The 20,126-nt window shown below is 42.4% G+C and overlaps 1 protein-coding gene across 11 annotated transcripts in view; it reads left to right on the top strand.

The window, feature by feature from the left end:
* Window positions 1-173: 173 nt before the first annotated feature.
* The window catches only part of NFYC (nuclear transcription factor Y subunit gamma), a 65,015-nt gene continuing 45,062 nt past the window's right edge, over window positions 174-20,126 (top strand). The window contains exons 1-3 of one of the 11 annotated variants that reach the window (XM_059884696.1): window positions 182-332; window positions 15,046-15,209; window positions 18,513-18,572. The gene's annotated coding sequence lies outside the window, so the exon portion shown is untranslated. 11 annotated transcript variants of the gene reach the window in all.

Genomic DNA, 20,126 nt, shown 5'->3' with positions numbered 1-20,126 from the left:
TACCTCTGGACTCTAAAGGGGGCGGGGTCAGATGGCTCAAGTCTCACCAAGTCGTCGCCCCTTCTCAATTCTCGCGAGACTTCAAGCAACTAAGCTTCTGCGCATTAAAGACACTAGGAGCCAAGGCGCCAAAGGAGGGGGAGGGGAAGCGGGGGGAGACGGTGCAAACGGCGTGGCCGCCATCTTGTTTGTACCCCGGCTTAGGGCGCGCTCCGTTCTCCGTGACGCACGCTTCCCCCTCCCCTCCGTCGTGCCCAGGCCTCTGCATTGCCCGACTCCGCCGGAGCGTGGGGGCGGCTCCTGTTCTTCCCTGGCCTTCTGAGCCGAGGCGTGTGAGTGTGCGGGAGCTACCGCGGGTGGGAGGGGGAGAGGTGAGCGGCGGTCGCGAGGGGAGGGGCGGCGCTTCCCGCCCTCGGCGGAGACCTCACTTCCCTCGCGTGGCTGCTGCTGTAGTTCGGTCCGGCCTGCCCACCGCCATGTTGTGTTCTCCCTGGCCCGCCGCTGTCGCTGCCGTCGCGCTCGTGGGGTCCGTGCGCCTTGTCGGCCCGGCTCGCGGGCTTTTTCCCATTGGCGGAAGGCGACGGCGGGGGGGGCTCGCTCGTGATTGGTTGGTGGCGGGGAGGCCGAGGACCTGGCACGTTATTGGTCGCGCTGGCTTCGGCCTAGGGGTTGTCAGGGAATCAGAGGCTGTGGGGATGCGCGCGTCTTCGTCTCGGTCTGTCGAGCGATGACCACTTACAGCGCAGGCGTGGGGTGGAGGTTGGGGGCGAGCCTAGAGGCCTTAAGCCGGGAGAGAGGGTGATGGTCTGGCAAGTACTTCAGGAGTATCCTATGCGTGGCTGGGAGTGGGAGGCATTCCAAATTCCAGAGGTGCCCTCCGGAATGGCCTGGGATAGGGGCGTGTAAGCCACAAGGGTGCCAGGCTTGGAAACGCTGAAACCTGAGTTACAGGTTGAGACGATCTTTGAGATCCAGGGGTGCTAGACTTGGAGTATAACACAGGGAATGACCCTGATATCCACAAATGCCAAATCTGAGAGCATAGTATAGAAAGAGAGGGCATCAGGGCCCTAGAGACACATCCGATGAACAATAGGATCAGATCAGGAATTTTGCTAGAGAGTGCCAGTGCTGAAACACAGGTTTTGGTGAAACCCTGGAGTCCGTAGTTACCAGATTAGGGCTGTGGTTATGGTGTGAGGAGGAAGTAAACAAATCCAGGCCGTTCAGTTCAGTCGCTCAGTCGTGTCCGACTCTTTGCGACCCCATGAACCGCAGCACGCCAGGCCTCCCTGTCCATCACCAACTCCCGGAGTTCACTCAGACTCACGTCCATCGAGTCAGTGATGCCATCCAGCCATCTCATCCTCTGTCGTCCCCTTCTCTTGCCCCCAATCCCTCCCAGCACCAGAGTCTTTTCCAATGAGTCAACTCTTCGCATGAGGTGGCCAAAGTACTAGAGTTTCAGCTTTAGCATCATTCCTTCCAAAGAAATCCCCGGGCTGATCTCCTTCAGAATGGACTGGTTGGATCTCCTTGCAGTCCAATGGACTCTCAAGAGTCTTCTCCAACACCACAGTTCAAAAACATCAATTCTTCGGCGCTCAGCCTTCTTCACAGTCCAACTCTCACATCCATACATGACCACTGGAAAAACCATAGCCTTGACGGACCTTTGTTGGCAAAGTAATGTCTCTGCTTTTGAATATGCTATCTAGGTTGGTCATAACTTTTCTTCCAAGGAGTAAGCGTCTTTGAATTTCATGGCCGCAGTCACCATCTGCAGTGATTTTGGAGCCCCCAAAAATAAAGTCTGACACTGTTTCCACATCTATTTCCCATGAAGTGATAGGACCAGATGCCATGATCTTAGTTTTCTGAATGTTGAGTTTTAAGCCAACTTTTTCACTCTCCTCTTTCACCTTCATCAAGAGGCTTTTTAGTTCCAGGCTGAGAGGGAGGCAATCTATTGGATAGGTGTGCTTGTTCTTAATAACAGAATGCCCAGCCTAGGGGGCACAGCATTTAATAGTGACAGATCTGTAGGAGTGAAAAAGTAGAAGCATTTAGGGAAACATTTTCAGATTTGGGAATCATATTAAGAGAGTAGTTATAGATGATGGGGTCTCAGGACCATGCTGCTAGTTTTAGGTGTTCTATAGGAAGTTTTGTGGCTTAGACAGTAAAGAATCTGCCTGCAGTACGGAGACCCAGGTTCAGTCCCTGGGTTGGGAAGATCCCCTGTAAAAGGGAATGGCAACCCACTCCAGTATTCTTGCCTGGAGAATTCCATGGATAGAGGAGCTTGGTGGGCTACAGTCCATGGGATCACAAAGAGTCCAGCGCAACTGAATAACTAACACACACGTGTAGTTTTACTGCTCTAGCAAAGTTACAGATCAGGGCTCAGTTTCCAGGTTTCCAAAGCTACTCTTTCTAGCAAATATCAGATACTTGGCAATTGTTTGTTTGGAAGGATGTTGTTAGGTTCCTCTTTAGTGGAGGAGCACTTGACAGATCCTAGATCTTGACACATTTATTTCCTTTTATATATGTCTGAAAAGCACACCCACCCTCATACACAGTAAAGGAAAATTTTTTTCATAAGCAGCTCAGAGCGAAAATAAGCTAGTGCATAGCATCTTGCATCTTGTCTTATGTAACAGGGTTTGTCAACTCTGTGGTTCATATTTAAAAAAGATTTTTTTAAAATTGAGAGTTGTTAAGAGTCAGCTTGCTGGGGGTACGTTCCTTTCTCTTTGAATTGTAGTAACTTGGATTGTATTACATTTGCTCCTCCTGAGGTTTGGAGATCATGGAAACACATTTGTTAAACCTCTGTTTTTCTAATTTGTTTTTCCTTGTCTGTTTTAGGTGGTTCTTTCAACTTTAGATAGATATTACATTTATGTTTTCAAGAAACTCCTGTGATTTTCACATTTCTCAGTTTTATGCGAATGCAACTAAAATTTCAAGACAGAAGGGGAAAGTAGTAGAGGAAGGGGATTGACATTTTGGAGTACATTTAACACATTTTCTGTTAGGTAGACATCCTCATGTTGCAGATGAGAAAATTGAAGATCAGAGAGGTTAAGTAGCTTCTCCAGTGTTGCTCAGTGGTTGAGCTAGGATTAAAATTCAAGTAGCCTGATGTCAAAGCTTGTAGTTTTATCTGCTGTGTCTTGCTATCAGCATAAACCTGACTTGTCAAAACTCTCAGGTAGTTTTACATTTCACAGTGGATCATTTTTCCTTGACTTCTGGATGTTAGGGATGTATTGAGGGGGAGAATTTGAATAAGAAATTGTATTTATTTGAATAATTACAATAAGAATTTGTTGTACTGTTCAGACCACAGAATGATAACCATATAGAATATTGTTTCTTCAACTAGGTGTTTAAATTGTATCCGTTGGTTTCTCTTGTGAAGGGAGAGATTAACATAGTAAACTGCTGGAGTTTTTCTGAACCCAGGTAGGTGAAAATATGTGCAGAAAGTTTAAGAATCTGCATTCTTTAAAACCAGGCTTCAAAATATTGTTGCCATAGACTTTCTATATATGGAAATGATTAATGCTGAGCAGTGAGGAACTACCAAGTACATAGTGTAAAGAGCTCACTGGGGAACTTTTTCCAACATCACCATTCTTTAGCACATTTGTCTCCAAACACTGCTGCTGCTGCTGCTGCGTCGCTTCAGTCCTGTCCGACTCTGTGCGACCCCATAGACGGCAGCCCACCAGGCCCTGCTGTCCCTGGGATTCTCCAGGCAAGAACACTGGAGTAGGTTGCCATTTCCTTCTCCAGTGCATGAAAGTGAAAAGTGAAAGTGAAGTCACTCAGTCGTGTCCAACTCTTAGTGACCCCATGGACTGCAGCCTACCAGGCTCCTCCGTCCATGGGATTTTCCAGGCAAGAGTACTGGAGTGGGGTGCCATCGCCTTCTCCGCTCCAAACACTGGGACCTATCAAAAAACCTAGTGCCTTCTTCAGACTGGGGTGATTGTAGGATATGCTTATCCTCAATGACATGTAAATTGAAACTGGATACAACAGAGTATTTGCAATTCCAATTTTTAAGGAAACATTTAAATTCAGGTTTCAAGTGAATTGGAAGTCTTATATAATTAGGTGAGGGTCCCCTCCCTCATGCTTGTAATGACACTGCAGTGTGGAAGATGAATGTCAAAAGTATGAGGGCAAATAGGACGCCATGCGTTTTGTACACTGGTCATCGCAGCTTCATTTGGCTTAGTCATTAGGTTAATCAAATATGAAGCCTGTTAAGACATCCATAAGCTAGTTTCTTTTTTAGCAAATCTGAACGAGGTTACAAAGACAGGCATATACGTATATCATTTTTATTCAGCAAGCATTTCTTAGTGGTGGCTCTTCAGCACCAGTATACCTTTCTGCATTAGCCTCCATACATTCTACATTGTGTGTGTGTGTGTGTGTGTGTGTGTACGCGCGCGCGCGCGCGCATGCATGCGCGCACATGCTGTGTCACTTTAGTCGTGTTTGACTCTTTGAGACCCTATGGACTGTAGCCCTCCAGGCTCCTGTCTATGGGATTCTCCAGGCAAGAATACTGGAGTGGGTTGCCATGCCCTCCAGGGGATCTTCCTGACCCAGGGATCGAACCTGCCTCTCAAGTCTCCTGTATTGGGAGGCTGGTTCTTTACTACTAGCACCACCTGGGAAGCCCTACATTCTCCATTAACCCCTGGCCAATCGCTGGGCCTTGTTATCATTTGGAATTAACCACCCTAGAAATCTTGAACTCCCAGGAGGTCTGAGTTTATACTAAAACCTTGTGAACGTCAGCTTTGTTTCTAAGCAGAAATCATACTAATACTTGGTGTGTGTGTGTGTTAGTCGCTCAGTCGTATCCGACTCTTTGTGACCCCATGGACTGTAGCCCGCCTGGCCCCTGTGTCCTTGGAATTCTCTAGGCAAGAGTACTGGAGTGGGTTGCCATTTACTTCTCCAGGAATACTTTGTAGACTATTTCTGTGTCATTTTATTTAATCCTTATGACAAATAATCATTACCTTATTTGTTTACACATTTCCCATTTGGTCAAAACTGATTCATCGTACTAGAAAAGCATCAAGATTTCTTACCCCATTTACAGAGAAGTGGAGTCAAAGTGAAATGTGGGGCTGAGGTAGGAGGTGGGCTCCAGGAAATGCAAAGAGGAGGCTGAAAGTGAAAGTTAGTCACAGAGTCGTGTCCCACTCTTTGTGATCCCCTGGACTGTAGCCCACCAGGGTCCTCTGTCCTTGGAATTCTCCAGGCAAGAGTACTGGAGTGGGTTGCCATTTCCTTCTCCAGGGTAAGAGGAGGCTGGATGATTGTAAATGTCCAACCTGGAGCCCGTCTGTCTCTTGCTTCAGGGCCATGGTGTGTGCTGTGTGCTTAGTTGCTCAGTCATGTCCAACTCTTTGCAACCCCATGGACTTTAGCCCACCAGACTTCGTTGTCCATGGGATTCTCCAGGCAAGAATATGGAAGTGGGTTGCTATTCTCTTTTCCAGGGGATCTTCCCAACCCAGGGATCAAACTTGGGTCTCCTGCATGGCAGGCAGATTCTTTACCATCTGAGCCACCAGATAAGCCATGGTCAGTGTCTTTTTGAGGCAGTTTTGAAATTTCCTAGTTCAGAGGTACTGAGCCACTAAAGCCATATGAATAAAATTCAAGAATGTCATGGCTATTGCCTTTTATTGAGTGCTTACATTGAACCAACAAGGGTATAAACAATATGTTTTATCCTCACATAGTATGAAATAGGTACTATTACTACCCTAATTTTTATATAAGGAAACTGAAGAGTTGAATAATTTGCTCAAGATCACACAGCAAGTAAGTGGCAGAGACCAGATTAAGTCTGTAACTTTTTTAAAATTGAAACTTTTTTCAAAATTATTTATTTTTGTTGTTTTGAGAGGGTTTCTCTCTAGTGGCAGTGTGCGGGCTCTAGGTACCAGGCTCAGTAGTTGTGGCTTGTGGGCTCCAGAGCACAGGCTCAGTGGTGTCAGTAGTCGTGGTGCAGGAGCGTAGGTGACCCGTGGCGTGTGGAGTCTTCTAGACCAGGGATCAAACCCATGTCCCCTGCATTGGCAGGCAGACTCTTTACCACTGGACCACCAGGGAAGTCCTAGTCTGTAACTCTTTAATTCTTACACAATTTGTGGCACCCTTACTCTTAGAAAGTGTTCTCTTGACTCCTTAGAATATTAGGGGAAAAAGAAAAACTCTTGCATTTTAGCTCAGGAAGTGGCCTTTGGTTCTTTCAGGCACACCCCTTTGTACTAAAGTCCTGAAAACTGTAAGGACCTTGATAAGGTCACTTCTATGCCAGGGTAGAGCCAAGTCTCCCAGTCCCTGGATCCCCAGGCCAGTGCTTATTCTGCTAGACAGCATTCCCTCTCCTGTGGAAGACCTGATTTGATGGCAGAGATGACTCTTAAGGAACCTATTGTATTTTGACAAGTGTGCCTCAGTCACAGGAGGGAGAGTAGCTGAGATCATTATTAAGGTCACAGATGACCTTCTTGAGGTTCATTCCAGCCTTAGGCATACAACCTAAGAACATTCCTTAGCCAGCAAGTTGTTCTTTTCCATTCTATTTCTTTTGCCCAAAGCAAACTGTTTGTGAGTTATCTGATGTCTTACAGTCTCTCTTTTCATTTTGTTTATTTGGTTTTGCATGCGCGCACTGTGACTAGTTAGGAAGGCTACAAGGTCATTTTAGTGTTTTCCCACAGATACTCAAAACACCTAACATAACGTTAATAGATTAATTGTAGGAGGAAGTGGATTTAAAATGCTTTGGCCAAAGAGTGCCTTTGGGAGGGGCCACTGTAGCTGCTGACCTTGGAGTCAGACCTAGGAAAGAATTCTTCTCTGTAAGGTGTTTACCCTCTGTGGAACTAGGGGTCAGATTCTTAACCTGTCTGAGCCTTAGTTTCTTCCTATGTAAAGTAGTGGTTAATAGTAATACCTCTCTTACAGAGTACTTAATGAAAAATGAATACAGTAGCATATGGTAGGTGCCTGTCACTGAATGGGCCTTAATAAGTGAGAAGAACACAGCACTTTCTTTTGAGAATAGCGTAAAATCTGCCTGACAGCCAATTAGAGCTTCCTTGATGAGGAGGCTTTGTAATTATCTGCTCTGTTACGTACAGTAGGATTTCTACATGGTGGGGGGTTGGGTGGGGCAACCATTTGACAGGAAAGAAATATTCTAATTTAGTTGTGCCGTTGTGATTTAGGAGCTGATTTCTAGTGGACCGCTGTGAGGTCAATATTACTTACGAATGCACAAAGTTGTAGGATCATTTATTTCAGTGTTAAAGTGAAATCACTCAGTCATGTCTGACTTTTTGTGACCCTGTGGGCTGTAGCCTACCAGGCTAACTCCGTCCATGGGATTCTCCAGGCAAGAGTACTAGAGTGGGTTGCCATTTCCTTCTTCAGGGGATCTTCCCGACCCAGGGATCCAACCGAGGTCTCCCGCCTTGCAGGCAGACGCTTTACTCTCTGAGCCACCAGGGAAGCCTGTTTCAGTGTTAGGTTGTCTCCTAATCCCCTCTGTTAATCTCCAGGTGCTGAGTGATCATGGTTCTCATGAGAAGAAAATGTCTTCACATTTGCCAAAGAGTAATGGTTGTTAAAATCAGAACAACCAGTTTTATCATTATGTCCAGAAAGAGACTTGTATTATATTCATTTAAAATTTTTTCTGATTGTAGAAATAGTTGAAGGAGGACTGTCAGCTTGATTTGTAGTCACCTGGATAACATTTTCTTTAAAGTAAGCAGAAAGACAACATTGTAGAATGGTCCAGGAAAAAAATCTCCCTGCCTGCAGAAATTTTTGCCAGGTTGCAAAATTTGCTGCACCCTTTCCACAGTTTAGTCACTCAGTCGTGTCTGACACTGACCCCATGGTCTGCAGCACACCAGGCTTCACTGTCCATCACCAACTCCCAGAACTTGCTCAAACTCATGTCCATCAAGTCGGTGATACCATCCAACCATCTTATTCTTTGTCGTCCCCTTCTCCTGCCTTCAGTCTTTCCCAGCATCAGGGTCTTTTCCAGTGAGTCAGTTCTTCTCATCTGGTGGCCAAAGTAGTGGAGTTTCAGCTTCAGGATCAGTACTTCCAATGAATATTCAGGACTGATTTCCTTTAGGATGGACTGGTGGATCTCCTTGCAGTCCATGGGACTCTCAAGAGTCTTCTCCAACACCATAGTTCAAAAGCATCAGTTCTTCGGGCCTCAGCTTTCTTTACTTCCATGTTTACTTCTGCATTTACCCTTTGCACACTTCTCTGTGTTTTAGCTGTGAAGCACCTGATAGCAGTGAGGCTGCCTCTGTGCTCTTTTTCAGTGTGGGAGTTGTATTTTCCATTTTGGTTTAAGTTCTTTCTTGTCTGCAGGTTTCATTTAAATCCATTGTACTTTCTTTTATACAGTGATCGCTTTCTCATGGATAAACTTAAGGTGCAATTTAGAGAGAGGGACTAGTCTAATCTTTCCATTTGAATGTTTCCAGTAGAAAAGGTTTAAATTAAGGTTCAAATCTCCGTGTTCAAGGCACATAAGATATTCTATTAAAATGAACACCCTCCATTTAAAATCGACAGTATATTGTTATAAATCAAATTCAAGAATTATTCTTAAACACATTCATGAATATAAGCTAAAATAGTGATCTTTTGAACAGTGCTTCAATAAGTGCTTCAGTGACTCACAGGAAATTATACTGGAGTGTAGAGTATTTTATATCTTATCATTGGCTTACATTTGTTAGAGTTACTGAGGGTTTTCAGAGTCCCTAATTACTGTTAACCCTGTCCTCAGGAGCTGCAAATTTTCCATTCCTGTGTCTGTATGAAGTGGGATTCTTTACCCAGTATTAAGAAAACATATCCCCTCACCAGTGGCATGATCTGTCCATTTAAAAGAGAAAAAAGAAAGTACACGCTATCTGCACAGTTGAACATTTTTGTGTTTCTTAACTCTCTCAAAAATTATTATTGTACCCTGAAGGTAAGTAGCTTAGAATTTGCTCATTATCAAATGACAAAGTTGGGGCCTATTTAAGAAGCAAAGCATACTTGGTTGGCAATTATTTGAGAGGCAGAGGATTGCTATTTATGGTGATATTTAGTGTCATTGTCATGAAAAAGGGAAATGCCATAATGTGTGTAAAACTCCCAACCGTTTTGGAAGGTGGTCAGAATAGACTTGCCTGTAGTCTTCTTTTCATTCCACTAAAATGTGTAAGTTGGCCTGGAGCAGCATTTCCCAAGCTGTTCATTGAACATTAGTTCTTACACAATGCGAGTAAGTATCCTGGGGTGGGGGGGGGCGGGTGAAGAAGGATCCTTGACAAAATAATGGCCAAAGGCATTTCTTTTCTATATAATTAGTATTGAGAACGTTTGTGCTCATGTACAACCCTTCAAGAGAAAGAATACAGTATGCAGCGTTTCTCGAACTTACTGGGCCATGGAACCCTGTTTGTGAGAATGCTTGATCAGCATTTCATGTTATGACTTGGTGTGGAGTAGAGCCCAGTTGAGCAGTTCTGGTATAAAGAGTTTATGAATAAAAAAATGAGTCCTTTGTATAGGCTAGCTGGGCCAGTAGTGGGAAAGGACTTCTCTGGGAACATATATGTTTCCAAACTAACATAGACTCTTAGGGATTATGTGATTTCAAAGATCATGTAGTCCCATTGCCAGTAGCAGTATTAACAGAAGCAGTCTCCATCTTTCGGAGCACTTGCTGTTCATCAGGCACTGCGTTGTTATTCTACATGCATCATTAACCACTGGTCTCTCTAGAATAGTTGACCATCCATTGGTTTTCATTTATGCTTTGGAGAATATAATTTATTTTTAAAAAACAAATAATTGAGAATTTATAATCCACTTATGCAGCCATTTACTGAGCGCCAGCACCATGTTCTTTATTCTGATGATGTTACCATTGCTCAGAATGTTTCTGGGACTTCTTTGGAGATTATCTTCAGAACATCTATCAGATTTTTTGAAAAATGTGTTGACATACTTTTTTTTTTTTACTTGAAGGTGATTTTGATTTGGAAAATAGCTAATAGTGTTTCAGGACCAAGTCAGGTGAAAAATAAGGGTCAGAAGTTACAGTCTGGCAGCCCTCAATTTTCTTTGATCTGCTTATAATTTTTTTAAAAAAACTAACTTGAAAATGTGAAGATTTATCATTTAAAACAATCTGGTTTCCTTTTTCTTTTTTTCTAAACCAAACAAAATAATACTCCTTATGAAGCCATTCCAAGGGTTCTGGAAGAGATAATGAGGGTAGTGACGCAGGGAATGGGCATAATGGATGTTCTCTGTGATGCTATTTGCAATGTTTTAAAATTGAAGATTTTCCTGGTGGCCCAGTGGTTAAGAATAAAATTGAAGACATTGAGATTATTCATTAATATGGGACTCTTTAAAAATTGCATCCATTCAGTGGAATGTCATTCAGTTATTATAAGGGATGTAGGTCTTTATTTGATAGGGGAAATTATTCACATTATTTAAGTGAAAAGATTACAAAACAGTTGGTATAGTATTTTTGTATGGTATTATCTAATTTGGGGGAACTAACTTAACCTCATATTTCATTTATATAAGAAAAGCTTTTAAAAGTATATAACCCAAAATACTAATGCTGCTTGATTCTGGCTACTTGGATTAAAGGTATTCTTTCAAAACAAAACAAAACAAACTCAAACCCACAAACCTGTAACAGCATCAGTGCAAAACTGCTATATATATCCATTTCATCAGCTTAGTGTATAATAAGGCACACAACAAATTTAATAGTCAAATGAAAATGGCTTTGTTTGCCAATCTCAACATATGAAAAGTTCATTTTTCTCTAGATGTTCTCATCTCTTGATATTTCCTGGGAACCCCGGGTTTACTTACTAGTCCACAAGAGTCAATTAAGGACACCATCAATAAAATGTTCAGGCTGCTAAAGGCCCAGTTTCTTTGCTGCTATTTTTGCTTCTGCTGGAATATGGTGTAACCTCCAAGATCAAGTGATCTGGGGTACTGAGCAAGACCCTGTCCTTAGCAGGATTGTCATGGTGGTTGAGACCAGCTTCAGCCCGTGACTCTGGTTCTTTAGTCATTCTTCAGGATGCTATGTCAGGAGTTGTGCTAGCTTCAACTTTGTGTGTCCAGGATCTGGCTTTTGCTTCTTATATTGAATCTGAAGCTGTCACTGCGATGGACCAGCATTCCTCCATGGCCCTCATCAGTTGGAGCTGAGTAGTAACTGCTCCCCTCCCTCCTTTTTTGGCTGTGTTGCATGGCTTGTGGGATCTTAGTTCCCCAACCAGAGATCGAACCCAGGGCCCCTGGTAGTGAAAGTGCCAAGTCCTAACCACTGAACCACCGGGCAGTCCCCCAGGAGCTGCCCCTTTGGATGAGGTGTGCACTCTCCAGTTCCCCTCAATCCCCATTACTCCTTATTATTTCATTGACACTGTGGCCAGGTTCAGTTCAGTTCAGTTGCTCAGTTGTGTCTCACTCCTTGCGACCCCATGAACCGCAGCACGCCAGGCCTCCCTGTCCATCACCAACTCTCGGAGTCTACCCAAACTCATGTCCATTGAGTCAGTGATGCCATCCAACCATCTCATCCTCAGTCGTCCCCTTCTCCTCCTGCCTTCAATCTTTCCCAACATCATGGTCTTTTCAAATGAGTCAGCTCTTTGCATCAGGTGGCCAAAATTTTGGACTTTCAGCTTCAACATCAGTCTTTCCAGTGAACTGCTACTGCTGCTACTGCTAAGTCGCTTCAGTCGTGTCCAACTCTGTGCGACCCCATAGACGGCAGCCCACCAGGCTCCCCTGTCCCTGGGATCCTCAAGGCAAGAACACTGGAGTGGTTTGCCATTTCCTTCTTCAGTGAACACCCAGGACTAATTTCCTTTAGGATGGACTGGTTGGATCTCCTTGCAGCCCAAGGAACTCTCAAGAGTTTTCTCCAGCACCACAGTTCAAAAGCATCACTTCTTCAGCACTCAGCTTGCTTTATAGTCCAACTCTCACATCCATACATGACTATTGGAAAAACCATAGCCTTGACTAGACTGAGCTTTGTGGACAAAGTAATGTCTCTGCTTTTTAATGTGCTGTCTAGGTTGGTCATAGCTTTCCTTCCAAGGAGTAAGCGTCTTTTAATTTCATGGCTGTAATCACCATCTGCAGTGATTTTGGAGCCCCCCCAAATAAAGTCAGCCACTGTTTCTGTTGTTTTCCCATCTAATTGCCATGAAGTGATGGGACCGGATGCCATGATCTTAGTTTTCTAAATGTTGAGCTTTAAGCCAACTTTTTCCCTCTCCTCTTTCACTTTCATCAAGAGGCACTTAAGTTCTTCTTCACTTTCTGTCATAAGGGTGGTGTCATCTGTATATCTGAGGTTATTGATATTTCTCCCGGCAGCCTTGATTACAGCTTGTGCTTCCTCTAGCCCAGCATTTTTCATAATGTACTCTGCATATAAGTTAAATAAGCAGGGTGACAATATACAGCCTTGACGTACTCCTTTTCCTATTTGGAACCAGTCTTAGGCCAGGTTAGGGTTTGATTTATATCTCTGTTCTGAGCACTGAGGATATATGTAGATATAAATGAGACACAGTTGCTTTCTTCAAGAAGTCCTTGTCTGGTAATAGAGACGTGTTAAAAAGTAATTCAGTATGTGATAGGTTCTATAGTCAAGTGTATATTTAAATGTTAACTAAGCACCTACCACATGCCAGGTATTAATGTTGAGTGCTGTAACTTATCTCATTTAAGCAAGCATTTCTGTGAGTTGGTGTTACTTTTTTTATTTCCATTTTACACATGAGGAAGTGAGCTCCGAGATGGTTAAGTAACTTGGTCAAGGTTATAAAGCTAGTAAGTAGGTAATTGTGATTTAAAATCAGTTTTCTGACTATGAGCATCAATTCCCACTCTCCCTTCTTTGGAATCATTAAAGCTTGACCAATGTAACAAATGCACTGGTTCTTATCTTAGGGTGTTTTTTAGGGCAAGATGATACAATTGTCTGGTGAGAGGCTCCTGAGACCAGGACTGGGGAAGAATATGAGTTAGAATTGCAGAGGCTCTTGGTCCACAGCAATGTTAAGCTAGAGAAAGCTAACCTGAGTGGGACTTCCAGATGGAAATTCTAGGGTAATTTCTCTTCCCACTTGTTGTTGTTAAGTAGTTTCTGACTCTTTTGCGACCCTATGGACTGTAGCCTGCCAAGCTCCTGTGTCCATGGGATTTCCCAGGCAAGAATACTGGAGTGTGTTGCCATTTCCTTCTCCAGGGGATCTTCCCGACCCAAGGATGGAACCCATGTCTCCTGCATTGCCAAGTGGATTCTTTACCATTGAGCCACCTGGTAAACCCCCACTGGTGGCTTGAATTCTACTAAGGTGACTGTTGATGAGAAACAGGGATTGAAGTGTTTTTCTTGCAAACTGCCAAGAACTAATAAAAACTATGCCAAAGACCATCACAAAGTATCAAGGGGCATGTTTGGTTTAATCTGGTGCATCAATAGTGGAGTCAGAGGTAGACTTTTGGAACAATAACTAGACCTCAGCTGGGATTGTTGGTGAAAGGCACGGATTTCCAGCATAAAGCTGGGGAAGATTTTTAGTAGCAGCTGGTAGTCCTCCTACACTGCTCTTTAAGGCTCAGGAGTTGCTTTCTGCAGGGTTGCAGAGTATGCTGGAGATAAAAAAAAAGAGACATTACTTCATAGTAGCTTTGGGGCCTTAAGGAGCTAGGCCTTTCTGAACTTTAACCCCTATGTAAAACAAGGAATTTGGATTGGGTGACCTTTAGTATCCCCCCCCCCCCCTTTTTTAATGCTTTTTCAGACACAGTACAGTATACTTTACGTATGCTAGCTTATTTAATTCTTAGAGTGACTCTGATACAGATGGTGATATCCATATATCACTGATAAGGAGACTGAGGCTCAGGGTTAGCCTCGTGTCATACAGTTAATAAGTAGAGGAATCTCAATTTGGAATTAGCTCTTTCTGATTCCCAGTGTTTAGTTGTTTTGATGTGAATAAGCATATTCCTCTGCTTCCCACCCCTCAAAGCAGCTTTTTTGCTTCCTTGCAGCTGACCTGACCCCCAGTCTTACGAGGTTAGGCAAGGCTCTAGCGTGAATAAGGCACACAACTGGCCTATTGGCCTTCTGCCTTCCCTTCCAAAGTTGGTAGCTATTCAGGATCTAAACCTTTCAGAAAATAACTGCAATATCTGTAACTCTATGTAGCTTCAGGAATCGTCCCACAATGCACTCTGTTAGCGTATCTGAGCTCTTATTTAGATGCTGTAGTGAAATTGCCATGCAGTCCTTTAATATTTTAATGTATAATCTTTTTAATGATATAGTTGTTTCTAGTCCTTATAAATTATACATGTGATTTGCTACTGGTTAAATGTTTCTAGTAGTTTAGCAATAAATTTTGTATCATATTATGGAGTGCTGTTTGTCAGATACTTAACTGGATCTCTAACCAACAGATGAAATTAAACATCATAATTTTTAATGAAGTTGGGTGTGATGACTAATGCTATCTATGCATACAGTCAGCCTCTGTCTGTGTATACTGAACTCACAAATACAGAGGGTCAACAGTATTGCACCACCTAATATAAGGGGCTTGATCATCCTCGGATTTTAGTAAATGTGGGGGATCCTGGAACCAGTCTCCCATGGATACCAATGAAGGACTGTAAATGTGACACCTGAGAATTTCCTTGGACTTGGGCCTGGGGTGCGCTATGTCTTGGTAAGCATTGTAGTGCCATGGCAAGGTTAACACCCTGGGTGGGACCTGAGTTTAAATCCTGGATGAATGGCTAGAGGCCAGTTGCTTAACATCTCTGCACCTCAGTCTTTCTCTAAGAGAAGTTAGTATGGCAGTCATTGGACAGTCCACCTTGCTTCTTTTTCAGGAAACTGCTGGATCTCTGCATATGTCTATGATGACCTCTTATGTAAAATTGAGGAATTTCTAGAAAGGATCTCATTTGTCTGCAAAACAGTTGTGTTGTTTAGTCCTGGGATATTTTGTTTTGATGAGAGGAAGCAGATCTAAGGAGATCATTAAAGGCCTCAGGTAATAATGAGATGTTTCTATTTGAATACTTTTTAAAAAAAATTTTAACTGATTTTCACTGTATTAGGAGGCTTCTCTTAAAACATAAACAGTTGGGCACGTAATCCATAACAAGTCTCTGACCACCACTGGTAAACTTTAGTACCCTGAATGTCTTTAGTAACCACGATACTTAAAATTCATCAGCCCTGCTGCTTATTCTTAAAAATGTGGTAGAAAAGTTAATCCTCTTGATATTAAAATTCTGTTATATTGAAAGCTAATCAGCAATATTTTGTAACCACCCTAAATAAATTAGTTAACCCATCAAACTATATTGTTTTAAATAGCATATTCACTAATGTTCACTCTTTGCCAGTTTTCCTCCCCTTTATCATTATATTTTCCTCTTGGGTTCCTGGTGGACTTTCTGAAAATACCACTGTACCTGTCACTAACTTCATACACTATCACAGAATTTTTCTACTTAGATTCGTTTATATTTCAAGATAATGAAATGTGTGTTTTTGAAATTACCAAGGACATAATGACAGATGCCTTTTTGGAAATCTTGCAGACTGTTGCATGACCATTGGTATCACTCTTTGTTACTTTACAGAAGCTGTTATTTTCTTTGGAGCCATTGGATTTAGCCCACCCAGTTTTCTTTTTCTCCTTCTGTTAATGCTCAACAGAAAGCTGAAGATAGTTAAGCCACAACTTTCCAACCTTGTGCACATTGCTTTTCTGGTTTACTGCCATAGGATCCTGTAGCAGTATCTTACAGACATCTTTGATGGCCAATCAGAAGCAGTTAAATTACCTTAAATTTTTTTAAAATGGAACTCTGACAGCCAATAAGAAATCCTTTGGGTGGGAACTGTAACAGCCCTTTCGGGTGATTTTAAGAACACTTCTAAAATTTCAGAATCTTCTGTTTTGGAAGCACATGTGGCCCTAGTGCATCTGCTGTGTGCATTTGCCAGGCATTTTGAAGCCTTAAGTTCCTTGTAGTTTGAAGTCTGGATCTGACCCCTGTTCTGCTTCTCAAGGTAACTTTAAAACAGGAAGTGTGCAAAGGAGGTAACTGATGACGTGAGCAGCCAATCATGGCTTTGTGTTCTTAGCTGATAAAGCAGCTCAACCAATGGGACTACTCTGGAGGCAAGGTTTGGTGTCAAATAGCATGCTAGATTGAATGCCTTTGACTGTTAAAGTGGAAGGAGGCTGCAGGGCTTCATTGGAGCCTCGGAGTTTTTCACTGAGGCAGGGGTCAGCTGAAAGACAAAGAAAAATGGCGAATAGTTTGCTGGGGGGTGGGGGGACAGCTGTTCGGGCTTTCACTGGAGTGGACATTCCAGACTCAGGTTTCTGCATCTCCTGCTGCCTTTTGTTTCCTCCGTCCTTTTGTGGGGGGGAGGGATAGGAGTGACTTAAATTCTCCCTGTCCGAGGAGATATAAATAACTACATGTAAAATTAATGCAGTTCCCGGTAAGTTTAATTCTTTGTTTTGTGTTAAAATGGTAGAAACTGTTAAGCTTCAGAGAGTGTAGACAAGTTGCACTGTTTCAGAAAATGGCCACTTTACATTCCATGCATACCTTTTGGTGTACCTAGAATACCTTGCTCTGTTTAGATTTTGCATGCCCTTCAGCTAGGATTTCTTTTCCTAGTTGAGTATTGACTAGAGCAGGTACATGAAGGAAGGCTAATCATTTTTCCGGGGCACACAGAAGCAAAGCACTTTCTCTTTGCTTTCGGTAAACTTAACTGTTTTCCAAATAATTTTCCTTTGTTCAAGTGCACTGAACCTTTCCTATAGAATGAGCTGAGTTGTTGTGAGACTTTTTCTGTTTCCATGCACTTTGTTGACATTTGTGTTTTCAGAGGTGGAAGTAGCACCATTGCTGTTCTAAATTTGTGTGAAAATATGATTTGCACTGGGATGCAGGTTCTAATGGTAAAGGCCCACATGCCAATGTGAAATTCTCCCATAACTTTCTTGATTTACCTGTCTGCTTCTGCATTCTAGTAAGTACCAGTTAATGAACAGCCTTTGTTTTAAAATGCACATTTTAGCTTAGAATGCCAGTTAGAAACATCTCCACTATATTGGCAGTGACAAGAACAAATCTTTTTCCACCAGTTTCACACATTTTGTTAGGTATTGATTTGGTTCCTTAAAATGATGTGAGCAAAATGCTTTACATTTTCTATATGAAGTCTTTAAAATCCTAATTTTACCTACAGTTTGTGAATAGGAAAGTAAAGTGTATAGGCACCCTGTCTTTTGCCCTTGGTTCCCCCCCACCCCCCCTTTAGGGATATGAAACTAATGTAGGTTGCTGGCTAATCGGTAACCAGCCTGTTCTTGTGACTAGTGAAATCTTCCATCTCATGTACTAAGATCCATAAGACACTTGATTCCAAAAAGCAATTCTTTGTTTTCTTTCTGTTTGCAAACATGGAATGAAGGTCATTGGAACATTTCTGCAGCAGACTTAGCATGGAGCAGTGGACCGGCAGCGCTCAGCCTCTGGGGAGGGAAAAGGAGCAGGCCCTGTCCGAGAAGTTTGGAGGCTGTTAGTTTGCCTTCCCCTTGAGTAAAGGATTTACCTGAGAGAATCGATGGGGGTTTAGATTTTGGGTTCTTGGAATTGGAGTGATATAGCAGTCAAAGTTGCTAAATACAGGCCTCTGTCGTTGCTCGGAAAAGTGACCTTGAAAAACTGCTGAGGAGTTGAAAGATTGAAGGACAAAGTTTGTTTATGCAGATTTTGGACTGAAAAGCTTCTATTTAAGATGAAAAGAAGCTGTACTTCTGATGTTCAAGTCCAGTGGTTAGTAGGGTTATGTTATAGATTCAGATTAGGAGTTTCCAAGCAATACAGCAGTGAGGCTGCGTTCATTTTTCTCTCGCGCTCTTCTTCATTCCCTCCCCCCAGCAAAAAAATTTTAAATCCTTCTGGTATGATGGTTGAGTGAACTGCCTAACATTCAGAATTCCTTGCATGCTACCTTGTCTTCTATGTAATCTAGAGGATTCTTAGTGAAGAATGGTATTTCAGGAGTTCAAAGTAGTTATGTTTGTGAAACTTCTTTTGGGAAATTGGAATGCTTATGGTAAGAAAACAGTCCTTCTTTACGGAAAAAAAAAAAAGGCAAATGGTCATTCTGAGAAGTTAAGTCCTAAGAGAAAGGAGTACATGTTAAAGATTACTTTTTAATAGATTATTATTTTAGTTTAAATTTGTTTTTTTACAAGTTATTGATTTATATGTTACCAGTTACTCTGTTTTTTAATACGGGATTTAAAAAACAGTTGTAGATACTGAATGACCCTGCTGGTCCTGGGAGAGGCCCGGAGCTGGGGAGGCAGAAGGTAAGTGGCTCACAGTATGAGGCCTAGGTAAAACTCTTTTTTAACTTAAGAACTTTGTGGATTTAGCTTCTTGGAAAGCTGCTACCTCTAGCCTGGGTCCTTAACCTTTTTAGGGTTATGGTCCCTGAGAATCTGACCTACTGCCTGAGAAGGCGCACATAGACATGCCTGTGCAGAGCCCCTGGTGACTAAGATATTTTCCAGTATGTATTGAATGGTGTTAATATGATCTCATTTAACACTTGAGCCAGATAAATGTTTCCCAGAGAAATGAAGAAAACTCTACTTCCATAAGACGCAGAGACCCAGAGCTAACTATAACTTAGGCTGGGGGGTGGGTGCATGTGTGGAGGAGAAGCTTACATGGGCTCTGAGGTTTGGATATTTATTAGCTCTGATGATGGTATCTGAGGCTGCATGGCGCAGTAGCACAGCAGGAGATGGTGTGTTCTGCTATCACCAGCTTTGTGAGCTTGGGCAAGTCAGCCATTTAGTGTCAGCTTCCTCACATGTAAAAATGGAACCTAAAAATAGCGCCTTCCTATTTAGTGGTGAGTCTCAAATAAGATCATGTATGTCAGAGGGCTTTGTAAACTCTGAAGTGCTGTGTAAACGTTGGTTGTTACTAATCCAAATTATGGGTTAAATGCTTATGGAGATAGATGTGGCATCAAAGAAAATGCTATTATTTTAATATGTTTAAAAAGAGTTTGTTTAAACCTGACACATCTCTTTTTAAACTGGCTTCACATGCCTTCACCTGCATATTCCTGTTTATGCTTATAGAACCCCATGTGATGCAGACTTTGAGACCATCAAACATTCCTTTACCAAGATTCCTATGGAAGAATCTTAACCCTTTAGTCAAAAATCAAGGATCTCTTAGAGCAAGGTGAAATGAGAACACTGATTTTTTAAAAACCCTTGTTAGATTTAGGGACCTCTCAGAATAAACACCGGGAACCTGTTCTGATTGTATACTAAGATTTGCAGTATAATGCAGGTAAGTTGTAATAGTTGCAGATGTTTAACAGGAAGGGGTTACATTTTTAGTTTGTGCACCAAATATTTATAAAGTAAACGGGAGCCACTTATCATTTGCTTAGTGGTCATATGATCTCTTTTATGTCAGTTTTCAAACTTGTAAGCTAGTGAATGTTCGGATGAAGACTTAAAAAATACTTGGTCTTATCAAAATATAAATGCGGGAATAAATTTCTCACAGTTAATACCTATTGTAAGATATATTCCCAAGGTAAATTGTGGGAACTCATGGGGTTTTCTTTCTTACCCATTTTACATGCCTGGTGTCATCTATTTTTAGGGTCCCCCCCCCCGACCTGGGTGGTGGTGGTAGTGGATATTTTATAATCTATTTGATTTCCGGTCCTATTAAGTCATTTCCTCTCAGGCATGGTCAGTCAGCACTGATGTCTACCTCCTTTCTGTGCGCTGAAAGAGTCATTTTTATCAAATAAGGTTTGGCAAAATTGGCATTGGCCTCTACAAATAAAATTCTAGTTTCAGGGATGTGTATGTTTGAAGACAGCAGTC

The sequence above is a fragment of the Bos taurus genome, chromosome 3 (assembly GCF_002263795.3).
Source record: "Bos taurus isolate L1 Dominette 01449 registration number 42190680 breed Hereford chromosome 3, ARS-UCD2.0, whole genome shotgun sequence".
NCBI lineage: Eukaryota > Metazoa > Chordata > Mammalia > Artiodactyla > Bovidae > Bos > Bos taurus.
This window is presented reverse-complemented; position numbering and strand designations above follow the sequence as displayed.